At 44.0% G+C, this 22,502-nt stretch overlaps 1 long non-coding RNA gene across 1 annotated transcript; it reads right to left on the bottom strand.

Annotated features, from left to right (window-relative positions):
* Window positions 1-1,883: 1,883 nt before the first annotated feature.
* On the bottom strand, window positions 1,884-3,091 carry LOC149983490 (uncharacterized). Its single transcript, XR_016496101.1, has 2 exons — window positions 2,440-3,091; window positions 1,884-2,283 (listed from the first exon to the last, which is right to left on the bottom strand). It is a non-coding gene; the product is annotated as an uncharacterized LOC149983490 (long non-coding RNA).
* Window positions 3,092-22,502: the final 19,411 nt, after the last annotated feature.

The following is a 22,502-nucleotide window of genomic DNA, read 5'->3' as shown; positions in this document are numbered from 1 at the left end:
TCAGAGCATGCGCAGACCAGCTGGCCGGTGTGTTTACGGACATATTCAATCAATCCCTATACCAGTCTGCTGTTCCCACATGCTTCAAGAGGGCCACCATTGTTCCTGTTCCCAAGAAAGCTAAGGTAACTGAGCTAAACGACTACCGCCCCGTAGCACTTACTTCCGTCATCATGAAGTGCTTTGAGAGACTAGTCAAGGACCATATCACCTCCACCCTACCTGACACCCTAGACCCACTCCAATTTGCTTACCGCCCAAATAGGTCCACAGACGATGCAATCTCAACCACACTGCACACTGCCCTAACCCATCTGGACAAGAGGAATACCTATGTGAGAATGCTGTTCATTGACTACAGCTCGGCATTCAACACCATAGTACCCTCAAAGCTCGTCATCAAGCTCGAGACCCTGGGTCTCGACCCCGCCCTGTGCAACTGGGTACTGGACTTCCTGACGGGCCGCCCCCAGGTGGTGAGGGTAGGCAACAACATCTCCTCCCCGCTGATCCTCAACACTGGGGCCCCACAAGGGTGCGTTCTGAGCCCTCTCCTGTACTCCCTGTTCACCCACGACTGCGTGGCCACGCACGCCTCCAACTCAATCATCAAGTTTGCGGACGACACAACAGTGGTAGGCTTGATTACCAACAACGACAAGACGGCCTACAGGGAGGAGGTGAGGGCCCTCGGAGTGTGGTGTCAGGAAAATAACCTCACACTCAACGTCAACAAAACTAAGGAGATGATTGTGGACTTCAGGAAACAGCAGAGGGAACACCCCCCTATCCACATCGATGGAACAGTAGTGGAGAGGGTAGCAAGTTTTAAGTTCCTCGGCATACACATCACAGACAAACTGAATTGGTCCACTCACACAGACAGCATTGTGAAGAAGGCGCAGCAGCGCCTCTTCAACCTCAGGAGGCTGAAGAAATTCGGCTTGTCACCAAAAGCACTCACAAACATCTACAGATGCACAATCGAGAAGCATCCTGGCGGCCTGGTGCGGCAACTGCTCCGCCCTCAACCGTAAGGCTCTCCAGAGGGTAGTGAGGTCTGCACAACGCATCACCGGGGGCAAACTACCTGCCCTCCAGGACACCTACACCACCCGATGTCACAGGAAGGCCATAAAGATCATCAAGGACATCAACCACCCGAGCCACTGCCTGTTCACCCCGCTATCATCCAGAAGGCGAGGTCAGTACAGGTGCATCAAAGCTGGGACCGAGAGACTGAAAAACAGCTTCTATCTCAAGGCCATCAGACTGTTAAACAGCCACCACTAACATTGAGTGGCTGCTGCCAACACACTGACACTGACTCAACTCCAGCCACTTTAATAATGGGAATTGATGGGAAATGATGTAAATATATCACTAGCCACTTTAAACAATGCTACCTTATATAATGTTACTTACCCTACATTATTCATCTCACATGCATACGTATATACTGTACTCTATATCATCGACTGTATCCTTATGTAATACATGCATCACTAGCCACTTTAACTATGCCACTTTGTTTACATACTCATCTCATATGTATATACTGTACTCGATACCATCTACTGTATCTTGCCTATGCTGCTCTGTACCATCACTCATTCATATATCCTTATGTACATATTCTTTATCCCCTTACACTGTGTACAAGACAGTAGTTTTGGAATTGTTAGTTAGATTACTTGTTGGTTATTACTGCATTGTCGGAACTTGAAGCACAAGCATTTTGCTATAGTACAAAAAGATACTATAGTACAAAAAGATACATTCTAAATTACAAGTATCTCACAAGCATATTATGAAAACAAAACATCCTATCTATAAATGTTACCTAAAGATTTCTGATTCTTCCCCGACACCAGATAGCTAGCTTTATCAATCAATCAATCAAATTTATTTTATATAGCCCTTCGTACATCAGCTGATATCTCAAAGTGCTGTACAGAAACCCAGCCTAAAACCCCAAACAGCAAGCAATGCAGGTGAAGAAGCACGGTGGCTAGGAAAAACTCCCTAGAAAGGCCAAAACCTAGGAAGAAACCTAGAGAGGAACCAGGCTATGTGGGGTGGCCAGTCCTCTTCTGGCTGTGCCGGGTGGAGATTATAACAAAACATGGTCAAGATGTTCAAATGTTCATAAATGACCAGCATGGTCGAATAATAATAAGGCAGAATAGTTGAAACTGGAGCAGCAGCACAGTCAGGTGGACTGGGGACAGCAAGGAGTCATCATGTCAGGTATTCCTGGGGCATGGTCCTAGGGCTCAGGTCCTCCGAGAGAGAGAAAGAAAGAGAGAATTAGAGAGAGCATATGTGGGATGGCCAGTCCTCTTCTGGCTGTGCCGGGTGGAGATTATAACAGAACATGGCCAAGATGTTCAAATGTTCATAAATGATCAGCATGGTCGAATAATAATAAGGCAGGACAGTTGAAACTGGAGCAGCAGCACAGCCAGGTGGACTGGGGACAGCAAGGAGTCATCATGTCAGGTAGTCCTGGGGCATGGTCCTAGGGCTCAGGTCCTCCGAGAGAGAGAAAGAGAGAAGGAGAGAATTAGAGAACGCACACTTAGATTCACACAGGACACCGAATAGGACAGGAGAAGTACTCCAGATATAACAAACTGACCCTAGCCCCCCGACACATAAACTACTGCAGCATAAATACTGGAGGCTGAGACAGGAGGGGTCAGGAGACACTGTGGCCCACTCCGAGGACACCCCCGGACAGGGCCAAACAGGAAGGATATAACCCCACCCACTTTGCCAAAGCACAGCCCCCACACCACTAGAGGGATATCTTCAACCACCAACTTACCATCCTGAGACAAGGCTGAGTATAGCCCACAAAGACCTCCGCCACGGCACAACTTAAGGGGGGGGGGGGGGGCGCCAACCCAGACAGGATGACCACATCAGTGACTCAACCCACTCAGGTGACGCACCTCCTCCAGGGACGGCATGAGAGAGCCCCAGTAAAGCCAGTGACTCAGCCCCTGTAATAGGGTTAGAGGCAGAGAATCCCAGTGGAAAGAGGGGAACCGGCCAGGCAGAGACAGCAAGGGTGGTTCGTTGCTCCAGAGCCTTTATGGGTGTTGTGATATGAGTATGAAATTGTAAGTAGTGTTTAATGTTTTAGGGACTCATGAGAGAACCAGCTGTCGTCTTATGAAACAGTGGCTGTAAAGAATCAAGCTAGTTAAAGCATTTGCCTTGCTGATTTTTCCCATGCAATGTAGCTGAAGTAACGTAGTTAGCTAACTATTTTCTTGCTTATTGTGCAGTGGAGGATAAAAATACCTGTATACCTATGGATGTGTAGCTAGCTATGTAGCCAATCTGTGTATGGACCCTAAAACGTTTGGTATAAATATTAGTTCAGAACCTAGCTATGAACCTCTGCTATCATAGCCTGTTATATCGACGTCAAAACAGTTGGAATGACATTAATGAAGCCTATGGATTGAGGAGAATATAATATAACTTTATTGTGCCAAGCATGCAAGTCCTACAGTTGTCGGAAGTTCACATACACTTAGGTTGGAGTCATTAAAACTAGTTTTTTCTACCACTCCACAAATGTATTGTTAACAAACTATAGTTTTGGCAAGTTGGTTAGAACATCTACTTTGTGCATGACACAAGTAATTTTTCCAACAATTGTTTACAGACAGATTATTTCACTTATAATTCACAGTGTCTGACCCAATTCCAGTGGGTCAGAGGTTTACATACACTAAGTTGACTGTGCTTTTAAACAGCATGGAAAAATCCAGAAAATGATGTCATAGCTTTAGAAGCTTCTGATAGGCTAATTGACATAAATTGAGTCAATTGGAGGTGCACCTCAAGGCCTACCTTCAAACACAGTGCATCTTAGCTTGACATCATGGGAAAATCAAAAGTAATCAGCCCAGACCTCAGATAATTGTAGACCTCCACAAGTCTGGTTTATCCTTGGGAGCAATTTCCAAACACCTGAAGGTACCACGTTCATCTGTACAAACTGTACTTCACTGTGATCTGATTTATACCTCGATAGTCAATACACAGGCGTAAACCTCCATCCTTCTTCTTCACAAAAAATAAACTTGAGGAGGCAGGTGAAGTGGAAGGCCGAATGTATCCCTGTCCCAGAGATTTGGAGACGTGTGTTTACATAGCCGCCGTCCCCCTCCTGTGACAAAGGATACACGTGACTCTTGGGAAGTGCGTCTGCGTCTATCGCACATTCCCCTGTCAATGGGGTGATAATTGAGTCGCCTTCTTTTTACCGAGGGCGAGAGCCAAATCGGCATATTCAGGGGGATGTGCATGTTGGAGACCTAGTTTGGACTCTCCACCGTAGTTGCACCTATGGAAACACCTACACACCTCCCTGAGCACTGACGTGACCATCCCCTGAGAGCCCCCTGTTTCCACTAAATAGTGGGGTCATGATCGGCCAACCAGGGACGCCCCAACACCACAGGAAACGCAGGTGAATCGATCAGAAAGAGGCTAATTCTCTCCTTATGATCCCCCTGCGTTATCATACATATAGTGGAGTTGTGACCTCCCGGATCAGTCCCGACCCTAAAGGACAACTATCTAAGGAATGTACAGGGAAGGGCACATCAACAGGAACAATAGGGATCTCTAATCTAATTGCAAATGAACGATCAATAAAGTTCCCAGCTGCACCTGAATCTACTAGTGCCTTATGCTGGGAATGCAGGGAAAACTCAGGAAATTCTAAACATACACACGTGCGAAACAAGAAGCTCTGGGTGAGTCGGGTGCCTACTCACCTGGGATGATCCACCAGTGCCCTTCCTGCTGCCCCAACTCCCTGGAGAACCTCCCCAGCACCGACCAGCAGTGTGCCCTCTGCTGCCACAGGTGGTCCAGGGAATGGCCCCCCCTCCGGTCCCCCTCATAGCAGCACCTCCTAGCTCCATCGGCGTCGGATCTGAGGTGCTGAGGGATGGAACTGACGGACCTCGATCCGGACGTCCGCCAGAAGCCAACAGGTTATCCAGCCTGATGGATAGGTCCACCAGCTGATCAAAGGTAAGGGTGGTGTCCCTGCAGGTTAGCTCCCTACGAACGGCCTTGCGTAGACCACACCTATAGTGGTCGATCAGGGCCCGCTCATTCCATTCTGCACCGGCGGCCAGAGTTTGAAAGTGCAGAGCGAAGTCTTGTGCACTCCTCATCCTCTGTCTGAGATGATACAAGCGTTCCCCCGCCGCTCTCCCTCAGGTGGATGATCAAAAACCGCCCAGAAGCAGCGGGTAAAATCCTCATAATTGTCCAACGTCGGTCCTTCCCTTCTCCAGACTGCGTTGGCCCATTCGAGTGCTCTACCAGTCAGACAGGAGATGAGGGTGTTTACACTCTCGCGTCCTGAAGGAGCTGAGTGAATGGTTGCCAGGTAGAGCCCCAGCTGGAGTAGGAACCCCTGGCACCCTGCAGCCGTTCCATCGTAGACCCCCGGGAGCGCGAGCCGAATCCCACTGGATCCAGGAGAAGGTGGGGTGGACAGCGGTATGGGTTGTTGTCGGAGCTGGGGTGATGATGATGGGGTTGCTGGAATCCCCCTCTTTCCCATCGCTCCATGGTTTGCAGCACACGATCCATGGCTGTGCCGAGACTTTGCAACATAGTCACGTGCTGCTGGACTCGCTCCTCCTTAGGTAGAGGAGGGCTGTGTGCACCTGCTGACTCCATTGAAGGTGCATGTTCCTATCAGAGTCTAGGTGATGTGGGTAAGGCGGAGTCAGGCGCAGGACACAGAGATGAGTAATAATATTAACTTTACTCAAAAATAATCTTCCAACAAGGAGAACAAAATCCAGAATCACATAAACGAGACAACTGACAACAATAAACACGCACAAAACCATGATGGCCCCAGAGGGTTAAATAAGGAAATAATTCAAACGTAATGGGAACCAGGTGTGTACAATACAGACAAAACAAATGGAAAAATAAATATAGATCGGTGGAGGTTAGAAAGCCGGTGACGTCGACCGCCGAACGCTGCCCAAACAAGGAGAGGCACCAACTTTGGCGGAAGTCGTGACAATGAGTGAGTGTAAGAACAGAGGAGCAGGGAAGACAGCATATGATTAATGAATTACAGTGCCTTGCGAAAGTATTCGGCCCCCTTGAACTTTGCGACCTTTTGCCACATTTCAGGCTTCAAACATAAAGATATAAAACTGTATTTTTTTGTGAAGAATCAACAACAAGTGGGACACAATCATGAAGTGGAACGACATTTATTGGATATTTCAAACTTTTTTAACAAATCAAAAACGGAAAAATTGGGCGTGCAAAATTATTCAGCCCCCTTAAGTTAATACTTTGTAGCGCCACCTTTTGCTGCGATTACAGCTGTAAGTCGCTTGGGGTATGTCTCTATCAGTTTTGCACATCGAGAGACAGAATTTTTTTTCCCATTCCTCCTTGCAAAACAGCTCGAGCTCAGTGAGGTTGGATGGAGAGCATTTGTGAACAGCAATTTTCAGTTCTTTCCACAGATTCTCGATTGGATTCAGGTCTGGACTTTGACTTGGCCATTCTAACACCTGGATATGTTTATTATTGAACCATTCCATTGTAGATTTTGCTTTATGTTTTGGATCATTGTCTTGTTGGAAGACAAATCTCCGTCCCAGTCTCAGGTCTTTTGCAGACTCCATCAGGTTTTCTTCCAGAATGGTCCTGTATTTGGCTCCATCCATCTTCCCATCAATTTCATCTTCCCTGTCCCTGCTGAAGAAAAGCAGGCCCAAACCATGATGCTGCCACCACCATGTTTGACAGTGATGAGCTGTGTTGCTTTTACGCCAAACATAACATCTTGCATTGTTGCCAAAAAGTTCAATTTTGGTTTCATCTGACCAGAGCACCTTCTTCCACATGTTTGGTGTGTCTCCCAGGTGGCTTGTGGCAAACTTTAAACGACACTTTTTATGGATATCTTTAAGAAATGGCTTTCTTCTTGCCACTCTCCCATAAAGGCCAGATTTGTGCAATATACGACTGATTGTTGTCCTATGGACAGAGTCTCCCACCTCAGCTGTAGGTCTCTGCAGTTCATCCAGAGTGATCATGGGCCTCTTGGCTGCATCTCTGATCAGTCTTCTCCTTGTATGAGCTGAAAGTTTAGAGGGACGGCCAGGTCTTGGTAGATTTGCAGTGGTCTGATACTCCTTCCATTTCAATATTATCGCTTGCACAGTGCTCCTTGGGATGTTTAAAGCTTGGGAAATCTTTTTGTATCCAAATCCGGCTTTAAACTTCTTCACAACAGTATCTCGGACCTGCCTGGTGTGTTCCTTGTTCTTCATGATGCTCTCTGCGCTTTTGACGGACCTCTGAGACTATCACAGTGCAGGTGCATTTATACGGAGACTTGATTACACACCAGTGGATTGTATTTATCATCATTAGTCATTTAGGTCAACATTGGATCATTCAGAGATCCTCACTGAACTTCTGGAGAGAGTTTGCTGCACTGAAAGTAAAGGGGCTGAATAATTTTGCACGCCCAATTTTTCAGTTTTTGATTTGTTAAAAAAGTTTGAAATATCCAATAAATGTCGTTCCACTTCATGATTGTGTCCCGCTTGTTGTTGATTCTTCACAAAAAAATACAGTTTTATATCTTTATGTTTGAAGCCTGAAATGTGGCAAAAGGTCGCAAAGTTCAAGGGGGGCAAATACTTTCACAAGGAACTGTACAATGAATTACTACCCCAATATTCTCTCAGTTCATCACAATTACATAATAGTGTCTCTAGTGGTGTCTCCTAACCGCCTTGGGCCCCCAGTTGGCGAGGATGGGACTGGCTTCCTCTGTCACATCAAAACATACCTGCAGATGAGAGACAGATGGATGGAGAGAGAGCATGATTCAGCCTTGTTTTTTTATTCTAACACTGTCAGTCATCATAATCATCAGGAGGTGAAATGCAAAACTGACCTTGGATCATTAACTCTGGGACTACTACATCTCTATCTGTATTTCAACGTGAAGCATCTCTTTAATAATAGTTCCTGTTGACCCGACCAAGTGACCTCTCACCTCTGATCATGCTGTGCCCTCTATGTGTCAGCCAGTTCAGATGCAGGAGGAGTTCACCGACACAGCTGATATAACCTAGATGATTTAGGGAGAAGAGGGAGAGGGATGAAGTGAAGGAGAGGAAATAAGGTAGTTAAAGAGACAATGTTCAACAGGAATGTGTGTGTGTGGTCTCACCGTGTGTCCACACTAACTGGCTGCAGGGTACTTTAAACTAAAAAACATGCAGACACATGAGGACAAATAATATAGGGTAGTTATATAAACAGAAATAATGAAGTGTCTTACTATTCTCCATGGTTGGTCCTCTTGCCTGTTCGTTGAAGGTGGAAAGAGCCACAGTTATATATACATCTGAGTCTGCTTACTGCACAACACAATCCATCAGTCAGATTGATACATGAGTGTGTAGGTGTGGGTTATAGGGTGTCTAATTGTTCTATTTTTGTACAATATGGGTGACTTAAAATAGCCTGTTTTGTTTTTGTACAGACATTACACCCTTACCTAAACAACACCCTCATCTGAGAAGTAGAAATCAAAAAGAGAGAAACTGGGAATTTAACAACTGCCATTGACATAGCTAAGTATGGCCGATGAGCACAGATACGTTTTTATCTATAATCTCTATAATTATTGTCATGTATACTCCCATTCATTTTTTATCTTCATATGACAAGGATTAAAAAGGATTTGTTAGAAGATTGTCGACTTGATTCATGATGAAGACTGTTGGCTAAGATTTTTAAAGTATGACGTTGACATGATCAGTTCAATCAAAGCTACTATAGATATAACGTGATTTGATGTAATTTTATCTGTGGCCAATGACCTTGAGCCTTCTTGGATGGGCACTTCTAATGTAACTCTATGGCAGCACCCAAGAGGCTTGAATTTTCGAGCTCTCCATTACACTTGGTAGTGACGTCGTGTCTCCATGACTGACAGAACACTGAGTCAATCACGGCGCAACTAGAGAACTCTACCAACCCTTACGCTCCGTATTTTCAGCTGGCTGCCCCACCACAACAGAAAGCGCTGAGCTCGGCTGAAACACCTGCATTTTAGAGTTGCCTTAGTCAAGAAAGCAAAAAAGAGACCATGTTTGTATGCAGCTTTATTAACTCAAAGATTAAAAAAAAATGTTATATTGTTTGCAAACTGATATGTGACACGTATTAATGTCAAAATGACATGCAAAACAGGCAAGCCCCCACCAAATTGTATTTATTTTTTGCTAAAAATGTGGGTCTCAAAACAGGTGGGGTTCTGCACAACACTCATGCCATTCCTTGCCTTGCATGATATGGCTTTGTATATACTAGAGTCCTCAAACTACACTCTGGACCCCGAAGCCAGTTCCATTACCTTTTTTAATTTCCCCCCTCTAATCAGGGACTGATTTAGACCTGGGACACCAGGTGGGTACAATTAATTATGAGGTACAACAGAAAAACGGCAGGGTCCGGACCTCTTATGGTAAGAGTTGAATATCCCTGTACTAGAGTATAATGACATATTTATATCTGGTTTTCTAGAAGGACAGGGACAGTGTGTAATGTGCAATTAACTAAATCGACTTTGTATTTGACTATCTGTGTAGAATCTTCATTCTCCATAGACGCTGGATGCAGAATTACAGTATCTTACAATCCCTCTTATCCTACACATGTTCAGTAGACAGCAGAACATCCATAGACATGGAGCTGCTGCAGCAGCTCGACCACTTCCTACAGGTAACACGCACACACAGGAATGGATGAGCACACACACATGGTCATCATTTCCACATAGAAAGGCTTAAAGTCTGCACGAGAATCTTATGAGTTTTATTTGTGTGTGTGTCTGTGTGGTGTGTATATGTGTGAGGTAAGGGGGCAGAGTGAGTGTTGCCCCGATGTGCTCTATTAGAGGGTATGTATCTGAAGGCTGTAACTGTGTTGGAAGTGAGGAGGCAGACTTTGTCGTACCCACTGTTCTCTCTGAAGGGGTTAGTGTGTGAGGGCTCCGGCCTGCTGCTTCTGATGCTACTCCACCTGAGAAAGAACTCACCAGGACACACATCTCAACCTCCACATACTGTATGTGTCAATGTGTGCTTGCGGGCGTGTCAGTTGTTTAAGTCTGCCCTACTCATAAAAGTGTTTTCACTATTCTATGAAGTTGATGTGTGTTCTCAGTTGTTTGTTTAATCTCGTTCCCCGGACACTTCCGCCCAAATGCGGAGAGTCTGGTGGGCCAACACGTCAAACTGTGTTCAGGGGGAGCTGGGGTCCAGACAGCAGATAGTGGGAGAGGTGGAGAGGACAGTGGACTTAGTAGAGGACACTGCTACCTCCTACCTGATGGGTAAGTAGACATACATACAGTGGGGCAAAAAAGTATTTAGTCAGCCACCAATTGTGCAAGTTCTCCCGCTTAAAAAGATGAGAGAGGCCTGTAATTTTCAAAATGAGAAAAAAAATCCAGAAAATCACATTGTAGGATTTTTAATGAATTTATTTGCAAATTATGGTGGAAAATAAGTATTTGGTCAATAACAAAAGTTTATCGCAATACTTTGTTAAATACCCTTTTGTTGGCAATGACAGAGGTCAAACGTTTTCTGTAAGTCTCCACAAGGTTTTCACACACTGTTGCTGGTATTTTGGCCCATTCCTCCATGCAGATCTCCTCTAGAGCAGTGATGTTTTGGTGCTGTTGCTGGGCAACACAGACTTTCAACTCCCTCCAAAGATTTTCTATGGGATTGAGATCTGGAGACTGGCTAGGCCACTCCAGGACCTTGAAATGCTTCTTACGAAGCCACTCCTTCGTTACCCGGGCGGTGTGTTTGGGATCATTGTCATGCTGAAAGACCCAGCCACGTTTCATATTCAATGCCCTTGCTGATGGAAGGAGGTTTTCACTCAAAATCTCATAATACTTGTATTCTTTCCTTTACACGGATCAGTCGTCCTGGTCCCTTTACAGAACAACAGCCCCAAAGCATGATGATTCCACCCCCATGCTTCACAGTAGTTATGGTATTCTTTGGATGCAACTCAGCATTCTTTGTCCTCCAAACACGACGAGTTGAGTTTTTACCAAAAAGTTATATTTTGGTTTCATCTGACCATATGACATTCTCCCAATCTTCTTCTGGATCATCCAAATGCTCTCTAGCAAACTTCAGACGGGCCTGGACATGTACTGGCTTATGCAGGGGGACACGTCTGGCACTGCAGGATTTGAGTCCCTGGCGGCGTAGTGTGTTACTGATGGTAGGCTTTGTTACTTTGGTCCCAGCTCTCTGCAGGTCATTCTCTAGGTCCCCCCGTGTGGTTCTGGGATTTTTGCTCACCGTTCTTGTGATCATTTTGACCCTACGGGGTGAGATCTTGCGTGGAGCCCCAGATCGAGGGAGATTATCAGTGGTCTTGTATGTGTTCCATTTCCTAATAATTGCTCCCACAGTTGATTTCTTCAAACCAAGCTGCTTACCTATTGCAGATTCAGTCTTCCCAGCCTGGTGCAGGTCTACAATTTTGTTTCTGGTGTCCTTTGACAGCGCTTTGGTCTTGGCCATAGTGGAGTTTGGAGTGTGACTGTTTGAGGTTGTGGACAGGTGTCTTTTATACTGATAACAAGTTCAAACAGGTGCCATTAATACAGGCAACGAGTGGAGGACAGAGGAGCCTCTTAAAGAAGTTACAGGTCTGTGAGAGCCAGAAATCTTGCTTGTTTGTAGGTGACCAAATACTTTTTTTCCACCAGAATTTGCAAATAAATTCATAAAAAATCCTACAATTTGATTTTCAGGATATTTTTCTAATTTTGTCTGTTTAATTGTACCTATACTGAAAATTACAGGCCTCTCTCACCTTTTTAAGTGGGAGAACTTGCACAATTGGTGGCTGACTAAATACTTTTTTGCCCCACTGTAAATATAAATCATAAAGGTACGTACCTAATATTTCATCATATACATTCATATATTTACACACGTGCATGGAGCTCTGTGTGTTCTGTCTTTCATACAAATATGTCCAAATCGGCTCTAACATAATATATTTTCCCAGCTTTATTTCTGTTTAGAACTTTATCTTTGAGAGTGATAATTTCAGTAACCTAACTGATTTAGCTCTGATGTGATCACCCCATAAATTTGTAAGAATAAAGTTCCAAATGAATCTAATGCTATTGTTTGGATAACTTGGCTGGCCTTATTTCCTAAGGATATTGTCATGTATACTCCCAACATATATCAATTCATTCAATCAGACAGCTGGCAAAGATGTTCAATAATTCATCAATTTAAAGAACTCCATGCAGTTACTAACAATTAAATGTTTTTATTGTAACATAAACAACAATCAAATTTAACATAGAAACAAGCATTTAACATATTAACAAAACAAACAATTTCAAGTCAACCAACTTCACGTCAAGAAAGAATTGTCAGGTCCAACATTTTTGACACCCTTGATAAAGATGAGCAAAAAATACTAAAATAAATAACTACAATAAATATAGAGCTATATTATATGCTCCCAGAAAACATTATTTTATACTCAGAGAAATAGATTTGATTTAACAACCAATAATTTCAAAAAGGCCAATCAACCCTTCCAATTATTATGTCATTGCAGGGCTACAGCATATTGATGCCATAAGTTAATGGTGCCACCTGTCAATGATTTTAGAAGGTGGGATAATGATGATTTAAATGGTTTCTCTGCCCAGATCTGTCTACACTTGTAAGATATCCAAATGCAATGTGTGCCCGACTACCTCCGGAGGTGGTAAGGAAGATCTGATCACAATCAGATCACAATGCGTCTTTTAATTGTCGACACCTGTCTGAAATGTGGGCACAATCAGAATATGGACAAGATCGGGACAATGATGGATGTTAGAACAAGGTATAAACGGGGCTTTTGTCTCCTTTGCAACCTTGACCTTCTACCCCACCAAAACAAACTTTATTTATTATTTATTTATTTATTTTGCTTTGGGAATCTTTCAAAACATATGTACACATGGAACAAATCCCAATGACAACAACCCATCAAACAGCTGCATTCATTACGGTCTGGAATACATTACTAGTCCATCTGAATCTCATATCCAACTTATCAATTCAACCCCTTCATGTACACTCCAAAGTAAATGTCACTCGACTGTACAAATGTTTTGTATCCCTACTTTGTGAGTTGTGTGTTGGTGGTTCTACCACAGGGTAAGAAGTGTGTCAAGTGCAGTAGCCAAGGGCCACAGATTGAAAGTAGTAAGCCTCCCCCTCCCAGAAGCCTCTTCACTATCAAGACCCTTGCAGTGCCTCCTCATGGCAACACATATGGTAAGTAGCTAACTTAATGCTCATGCTAAACTGCTTGCGATCTTGCAGCAGCAGTGGGCCACAGAGATATAATGTGCATGCCCACTCTCATGTGGACACGTCCAACCACTGCCCCAGCTATGGGTTTAATAGTTAAAGAGCTCCAAGCATCAAAGAGTGGAGTGGGACTCTGAGCGCAAACAGCCAACAGCAAATGTCAGGAGGATCTGTGCCCCCTGATGCTCCAGGACTTGGGGAGATTGAGGCATAAAAGATGGTACCTATTGGCCACTAGTTTTCCAATTGTAGAAAATAAATATTCTTTATTCCTATCCTAATATCCATTGATATGACCGGTTTCTATCAGTTATTCATAGAATTGCACCTGTGTCATTTAGGTAATTAGTCCAGACTCCTTAAAAAGTAGGGTTATTGTGAGTACACATGATATATAAGGAAATTATTTATCTGCAAATAAGCATGGAACTATGGTCAATGAATACAATGTCATATCTAAGGATACTGGATTGTATCAATACTATGTTGGAGTGTGGATAAGGCAATGGAGCTTAGATGTAAGAAGCGTGGGTTGTGTGAGAAATTGGGTTTAGGTGTTTACAGCCAAGCTGATGTGTGGTAGTAAATTACTGTTTTGTTTATTTAGAAGTACATGATTTTCAGGAGATGTCGCCCTGCATCTCAATATTTGTTTTAATCTCTTTTAAGCTGCTGGGAGGAAGACCCCTCTTCCATCTAGAGAGTTTATAGCAAGATAGAGAAAATGGTTCTTGCATCTGACTCCCTTCCTGTGGTGGTGTAAAGTACTTAAGTAAACAAATATAAGAACTACTTAAGTATTTTTTGGGGTATCTGTAATTTACTATTTATTTTTTTGACAACTTTTACTTCACTACATTCCTAAAGAAAGTACTCCATACATTTCCCCTGACACCCAAAAGTACTCATTACATTTCGAATGCTTAGGATCACAGGAAAATTGTCAAATTCACACACCTATCAAGAGAACATCCCTGGTCATCCCTACTTCCTCGGATCTGGTGGACTCACTGAACACAAATGCTTAGTTTCTAAATTGTGTTGGAGTGGGCACTTAGCTATCCATAATGAAAAATAAAGAAAATCGTGCCGTGTGGTTTTCTTAATATAAGGACTGTGAAATTAGTTTATTTTGTTACTTAAGTATATTTTAGCAATTACATTTACTTTTGATACTTATAATTAAAACCACATACTTTTAGGCTTTTACTTAACTAGTATTTTAATAGGTGACTTATACTTTAGTAATTTTCTATTAAGGTATCTTTACTTTTACTCAAGTATGACAATTGGGTACTTTTTCCCCCATCACTCACTTCCTACAGTGGTGGCCTCTGTGCATCTTGCTGACCAGGCTCCACCAATAAATCCTTCAGCAACAGGTTCTGAAGGACACGTTTTCCTGTGGTGTATGCAGAAGTGAGTGATCTCTGACCTTCTCACTGACTGCCACATTGAAAGCAGTGTGTAGGTCACACTAATCTTTTGCAATTTGCATTTAATTTAGCTGAAAGTACTTGCACATCCAACATGACATGTGTTACACACAGCAACAAGCACTTGCCATGCCTGATGGTCCTGGGCCAATTTTTCAGCCAAGACAGGCTCATGGTCTTCAAATAATTTGTATCTAGGCACAAGGCGAGACCCAAATGCAGACACAGGAGGCAGATGGTTGGAGTCTAACAATGTTTATTAATCCAAAGGGGTAGTCAAGAGAATGGTCGTGGACAGGCAAAAAGGTCAAAACCAGATCAGAGTCCAGGAGATACAGAGTGGCAGACAGGCAGGCAGGCAGGTCAAGGCAGGCAGAATGGTCAGGCAGGCAGGTACAAAGTCCAGAAACAGGCAAGGGTCAAAATCAGGAGGACTAGAAAAAAGAAAATGCAAAAAGCAAGTGAACAAGAAAACTGCACAGAGAGTGTGCTGTCAATAACGAGGACAGGTGAAACTGATCAGGGTGTGACACATTCGTGGTTGAATCAGAGGTATGGATTAAAGTCTAAAGGACAACAAAACCATGTTGTCTTGACACATTTGGTAAAGGGGAGTTGAAAGTACGCTCAGCAAAGTATTCCATTCAGATCATACATACATAGCATTTCAGTTATACCTTCATTCTTACAGATTTATGGGGTGATCACATCAGAGCCAAAGTAAGGTAGCAGTTACTGAAATTATCACACTCGAGGATAAAGTTAATATACATGAAATAATAAATAATATTTTATTCACATCAACTGACAACTAACTCTTGCGACTGGCATATCAACAGAGTTGATTGGAATTTGTTTCATTGCAGCTCATACAAAATAAGTAGAAAGTAAAAACAGTATCACAAAATAAAATACAAAAAACATACATAAAAGCATTAATTTGATGATGGAGGGCCTCTACATACATACAAGGCCTCTAATGACAAGCGCTCTACATACAAGACCTCTAATGACAAGCGCTAACCAGAACAGTATTGTCCTCACTAAAGTGCCAGTAGGAGGAATCTACAAGACTACTGAGACGCAGGCACAGTGTGTGTCCTCAAGGTGAGGAGGTATTGAAGGTATTGAAGGGTTGCCGGGAGGTGACGGGAGACATGTCCTCATGGGCGAACATGAAGACATAGCTCGGTTTTCGTAGTAACAGGAACTGCAAGAAGTCGGCCATCATGGCACAGAGCTCCAGGTGCTTCCGCGGGTACCAGGCATGCTCCACCTTCAACTCGTCCTGTAATACACACATCGGGTCATGTTGGAAACTTAGGGGTTGGTGGTTTAAGATTACGGGGCTAGGTGAGAGTAGGGGGTAATGGCAGGCTGTAGGGAAAGACTAATGTGTCACCTTTTTGTCCAGTAACTTGGAGTGAATCTGCATGTCCTCCTCCCACACCAGACGGCTCTTTAAAACACTTGCTTAGCGTCCCTCAACTCTGACACACATACATGTAAATAGAGGAACATTCCTAATAGTGTGTGTCTGTGTATCTGTGTATGTGTGCAAAAACTGTGTGTTTGGGGAGGGAGCAGCTGGAGCCTCATCTTGACGGGAAAGCCCAACTGCACTCGGCTGGCCAGGTACCTAAACAGGAAATCACACAGGGAAAAAGATGGCAGGAGCAGTGGTGCCCTGTATGTCCCGGGTTACCCTGGTGTAGGCTGGGTTACTGTAAAAGCACTTGGTGCCAACTGAAAAGAAAATGCCATATATAATTTTGACTAATTGTATAAGTGATGTCTACTTACCTATCAGGTAGAAAGTAGCAGTGTCAACACTGCCAAGTGGCTGGGATATCCTCCACTGAGTCCACTGTCCTCTCAACCCCAAACACATCCACCACTTTCACTCCCACAGTCTGGCGTTAGCACCCCACCTCCCTCTGACCAGTATGACCCACCAGACTCTTCACACATTTGGGCAGAAGCGAGATGAATTCAAACACAACTAAGAACACACATCAACTTCATAGAGCAGTGAACACACTTATCTCACAAAAACACAAGTATTATGAGTAGGGCAGACTAAAACAACTGACGCACACACACGGATGAACACACTCAAATAGGTGGAGGTTGAGATGGGTGTCCTGGTGAAAGGAGAGAAATGTCATGTTTTTCGGCAAGTTCTTCCTCAGATGGAGCAGTATCAGAAGTAGCAGGCTGGAACCCTCAGGTTGTGTGTCTATTTGTCACTAAGACCTGGCACTAAAACCACACTCAACGAGCTGTATAAGGCCACAAGAAAATGTTCATCCAGAAGCGGCGCGCCTACTGGCCGGGGACTTTAATGCAGGCAAACTTAAATCCGTTTTACCTCATTTTTACCTGCATGTCCAATGTGAAACCAGAGGAGAAAAAACTCTAGACCACCTTTACTCCACACACAAAGATGCATACAAATCTCTCCCTCGCCCTCCATTTGGCAAATCTGACCATAATGCTATCCTCATAATTCCTGTTTACAAGCTAAAACTAAAGCAGGAAGTACCAGTGACTTGCTCAATACGGAAGTGGTCAGATGACGCGGATGCTACGCTACAGGACTGACTTGCTAGCACAGACTGGAATATGTTCCTGGATTCATCCAATGGAATAGAAGAGCATACCACCTCAGTCACTGGCTTCATCAATAAGGGCATCAACGAAGTTGTCTCCACAGTGACCGTATGTATATATCCCGTCCATAAGCCATGGATTAGAGGCAACACCCGCACCGAGCTAAAGGCTAGAGCTGCCGCTTTCAAGGAGCATGACACTAATCCGGATGCTTATAAGAAATCCCGCTATGCCCTCAGACGAACCATCAAAGCGACAATAAAGGACTAAGATTGAATCCTACTACACCGGCTCTGACGCTCATCGGATGTGGCAGTCCTTGCAAACTATTACAGACTACAAAGGGAAACCCAGACGCGAGCTGCCCAGTGACGCGAGCCTACCAGATGAGCTAAATGCCCTTTATGCTCGCGTCGAGGCAATCAACACTGAAGCATGCATGAGAGCACCAGTTGTTCTGGACGACTTTGTGATCACGCTTTCCGTGACCGATGTGATCAAGACCTTTAAACAGGTCTTCACAAGGTCGCGGGGCCAGATGGGTTACCAGGACATGTACTCAGAGCAGGCGTGGACCAACTGGCAAGTGTCTTCACTGACATTTTCATTCTCTCCCTGACCGAGTCTGTAATACCTGCATGTTTCAAGCAGACCACCATCATAGTCCCTGTAACCTACCTAAATGACTACAGCCCCGGAGCACTCACCTCGGTAGCCATGAAGTGATTTGAAAGGATGGTCATGGCTCACATCAACACCACCATCCCCGAAACCCTAGACTCACTCCGATTCACATACCACCTCAACAGATCCACAAATGACACAATCTCAAATGCATTCCACACTGCCCTTTCCCACCTGGACAAAATGTGAGAATGCTGTTCATTGACTACAGCTCAGCGTTCAACAGCCTAGTGCACACAAAGCTCATCACTAAGCTAATGACCCTGGGACTAAACACCTCCCTCTGCAACTGGATCCTGGACTTCCTGACAGCTCGCCGTCAGGTGGTAAGGGTATGCAACAACACATCTCCCATACGGATCCTCAACACGGGGGCCCCTCAGGGGTGCGTGCTTAGTCCCCTCCTGTACCCCAACACCATCATTAAATTTGCTGATGACACAACAGTGGTAGGCCTGATCACCGTCAACGATAATCAAATGGCCTCCCGGACTATTTACATTGCCCCCCCCCCCACAGCTGCTACTCGCTGTTTATTATCTATGCATAGTCACTTTACAAATTACCTCGACTAACCTGTACCCCCGCACATTCACTTGGTACCGGAACCAAAGGGAGTGACATATATAGGGCAGATTATCAAGAAGGTGATGGAGTCCGGGTGAGAGATGACGCGCAGGTGCGTGTAACGATGGTGACAGATGTGCGCCATAACGAGCAGCCTGGTGACCTAGAGGCTGGAGAGGGAGTACAAGTGACACAACGCATGTGACAAATACAATTTGATTTGACAGCTTATAGGGAGGAGGTCAGAGACCTTGAAGTGTGGTGCCAGGAAAACAACCTCTCCCTCAACGTGAGCAAAACAAGAGAGCGGATCGTGGACTACAAAAAAAGGCAGGCTGAACACGCCCCCATTCACATTGACGGGGCTGTAGTGGAGTGGGTCGAGAGATTCAAGTCCGTTGGTGTCCACATCACCAACAAACTACCATGGTCCATACAGAACAAGACAGTTGTGAAGAAGGCACGACAACACCTTTTCCCCCTCAGGAGACTGAAAAGATTTGGCATGGGTCCCCAGATCCTCAAAAAGTTATACAGCTGCACCATCAAGAGCATCCTGGCCGGTTGCATCACTGCCTGGTATGGCAACTGCTCGGCATCAGATGCTCGGCATTTGTTAGCTAATCCAAGTTTATCATTTTAAAAGGCTAATTGATCACTAGAAAACACTTTTGCAATTATGTTAGCACAGCTGAAAACTGTTGGTCTGATTAAAGAAGCAATAAAACTGGCCTTCTAGACTAGTTTGTGGGTTCGATTACGGGCTCAAAATGGCCAGAAACAAATAACTTTCTTCTGAAACTAATCAGTCTATTCTTGTTCTGAGAAATGAAGGCTATTCCATGCGAGAAACTGACAAGAAACTGAAGATCTCGTACAATGCTGTGTACTACTCCCTTCACAGAACAGCGCAAACGGGCTCTAACCAGAATAGAAAGAGGAGTGGGAGGCCTCGGTGCACAACTGAGCAAGAGGACAAGTACATTAGAGTGTCTAGTTTGAGAAACAGACGCCTCACAAGTCCTCAACTGGCAGCTTCATTAAATAGTACCCGCAAAACACCAGTCTCAACAGTGAAGAGGTGACTCCGGGATGCTGGCCTTCTAGGCAGAGTTGCAAAGAAAAGGTTATATCTCAAACTGGACAATAAAAATAAAATATTAAGATGGACAAAAGAACACAGACACTGGACAGAGGAACTTTGCCTAGAAGGCCAGCATCCCGGAGTCGCCTCTTCACTGTTGACGTTGAGACACCTACACATTCAAGGGTTTTTCTTTATGTTTACTATTTTCTACATTGTAGAATAATAGTGAAGACATCAAAACTATGAAATAACACACGTAGTAACCAAAAAGTAACCAAATAGCTACCCTTTGTAACCAAATAGCCACCCTTTGCCTTGTTGAAAGCTTTGCACACTCTTGGCATTCTCTCAACCAGCTTCACCTGGAATGCTTTTCCAACAGTCTTGAAGTAGTTCCCACATATACTGAGCACTTGTTGGCTGCTTTTCCTTCACTCTGCGGTCCGAGTCATCCCAAACCTTCTCAATTTGGTTTAGGTCGGGGGATTTTGGAGACTGATGCAGCACTCCATCACTCTCCTTCTTGGTCAAATAGCCCTTACACTGCCTGGAGGTGTGTTGGGTCATTGTCCTTTTGAAAAACAAATAATAGTCCCACTAAGCCCAAACCAGATGGGATGGCATATCGCTGCAGAATGCTGTGGTAGCCATGCTGGTTAAGTGTGCCTTGAATTCTAAATAAATCACAGACAGTGTCACCAGCAAAGCACCCCCACACCATAACACCGATTCCTCCATGCTTTACATTGGGGAAAACATATGCTGAAATCATCCGTTCAACCACACCGCGCGGCTCACAAAGACAAAGACTTCTTATTGGTGTCCTTTAGCAGTGGTTTCTTTGCAGCAATTCAGCCATGAAGGCCTGATTTACGCAGTCTCCTCTGAACAATTGATATTGAGATGCGTCTGTTCCTTGAACTATATGAAGCATTTATTTGGGCTGCAATTTCTGAGGCTGGTAACTCTAATGAACTTATCCACTGCAGCACTGGACTTGGTCTTTTACCAAATAGGGCTGTCTTCTGTATTCCCCCCGCCCCTACCTTGTCACAACACAACTGATTGCCTCAAACTTATTAAGAAGGAAATAAATTCCACAAATGAACTTTTAACAAGGCACACCGTTAATTGAAACTCATTCCAGGTGCATTCCTCATGAAGCTGGTTGAGAGAATGCCAAGAGTGCGCCAAGCTGTCATCAAGGCAAAGGGTCTCAAACAAATCAAAATATATTTTATATTTAACACTTTTTTGATGACTACATGATTCCATGTGTGTTATTTCATAGTTTTGATATCTTCACTATTATTCTACAATGTAGAAAATATTACAAATAAAGAAAAACCCTTGATTGAGTAGGTGTCCTAAATCTTTGGACCAGTAGCGTTCATGGAAAGATTATGTCATGAATGTTGAAACAAAGTGTAAGAAGGTGGTGGTGGTGAATCTTATGCGCTCTGTCTCTGGTTATGAATGGGTTGCTGACAGACAATCGTTGATGGATATTTATAGAGCTCAATTGATTACGGGCGTATAGTTTATGGAACAGCTCAAAGGCTTGGCTTCAGAAGCTGGCCAGAATCCAGTATATAGCTTTAAGGATATGTATTGGGGCATTTAAATCAACATATGTATGTGTCTTACAAGTGGAGGCAGGTGAGATGCCTTTGGATATACAGTGTAAAAAAGTTTATTGGGTTCGGTTGAAAAGCTGTGAGGTTGAGCATCCCACTGCTACTGTTAGATGACTGTTGGGAATATACTAGTAGATAAGGCAGTGGTTTTTGTTGGACATTTGGAAAGCTTGCTGATGAGAGTGGTTTGAGGGAGTTAGAGGTTGGCCCTTCTGTGGTGATAGGGGATGTTCTCCCATGGTTACTCCCAGATCCCGTTGTTGATCGAACAACCTTGGTAGAGAGAAGGAAATATTGGTCAGAAGTCAGTGATATAGGGAAACTGGTTGACAATTACATTGGTAGAGAGTTTTTATGCTTTTTTACTACTTTTCACAGATGGATCCAAGGACCAAGATAGTGGGTGCACAGGAGCAGGCGTTTTAAGTTCCTGAATTTGATGTACAGATATGTAGAAGACTAACAGATGAACTGTCAGTATACTCAGTTTAACTGTTGGCGATAATAGTTGCAGTGGGATAATAGTTCCAGTGGGCGGAGGACATACAACCTGTTAGAATTATAGTATGCTCAGATTCTCTGTCTGTATTGAATAGTTTATCATATGGTAAATCTAATAGAAGTTACCTACTATTGGAGAATGGGCGTTGTAGTGAGATTCTGCTGTGTCCCAGCACATTCGGGTGTGGAAGGGAATGAAATTGTAGACCAGTTAGCCAAAAGAGCTTTGAAATTAGATATCATTTATATTAATGTTCCACTGGGTAGAGGTGAGGCCAAATGTAAGATCAGAGCCATTTTGATAGATGTGTGGCAGAAGAGGTGAGACTCTGAGCACAAGGGCCAGCATTTATATGCCCTCCAAAGAGAGGTCGTGGACCAAGATTCAAAGGTCAGATTAGGAAGGAATAGGTGGTGTTTGCTCAATTGCGCTTAGGACATTGTACATTGAACTCATTATTACATCTGGTTGGTAAGCATGTGAATGGTTTGTGTCTGGAGTGTATGGTCG

The sequence above is a fragment of the Oncorhynchus mykiss genome, chromosome 5 (assembly GCF_057628025.1).
Source record: "Oncorhynchus mykiss isolate SJ-2025 chromosome 5, ASM5762802v1, whole genome shotgun sequence".
Classification (NCBI taxonomy): Eukaryota; Metazoa; Chordata; class Actinopteri; order Salmoniformes; family Salmonidae; genus Oncorhynchus; species Oncorhynchus mykiss.
This window is presented reverse-complemented; position numbering and strand designations above follow the sequence as displayed.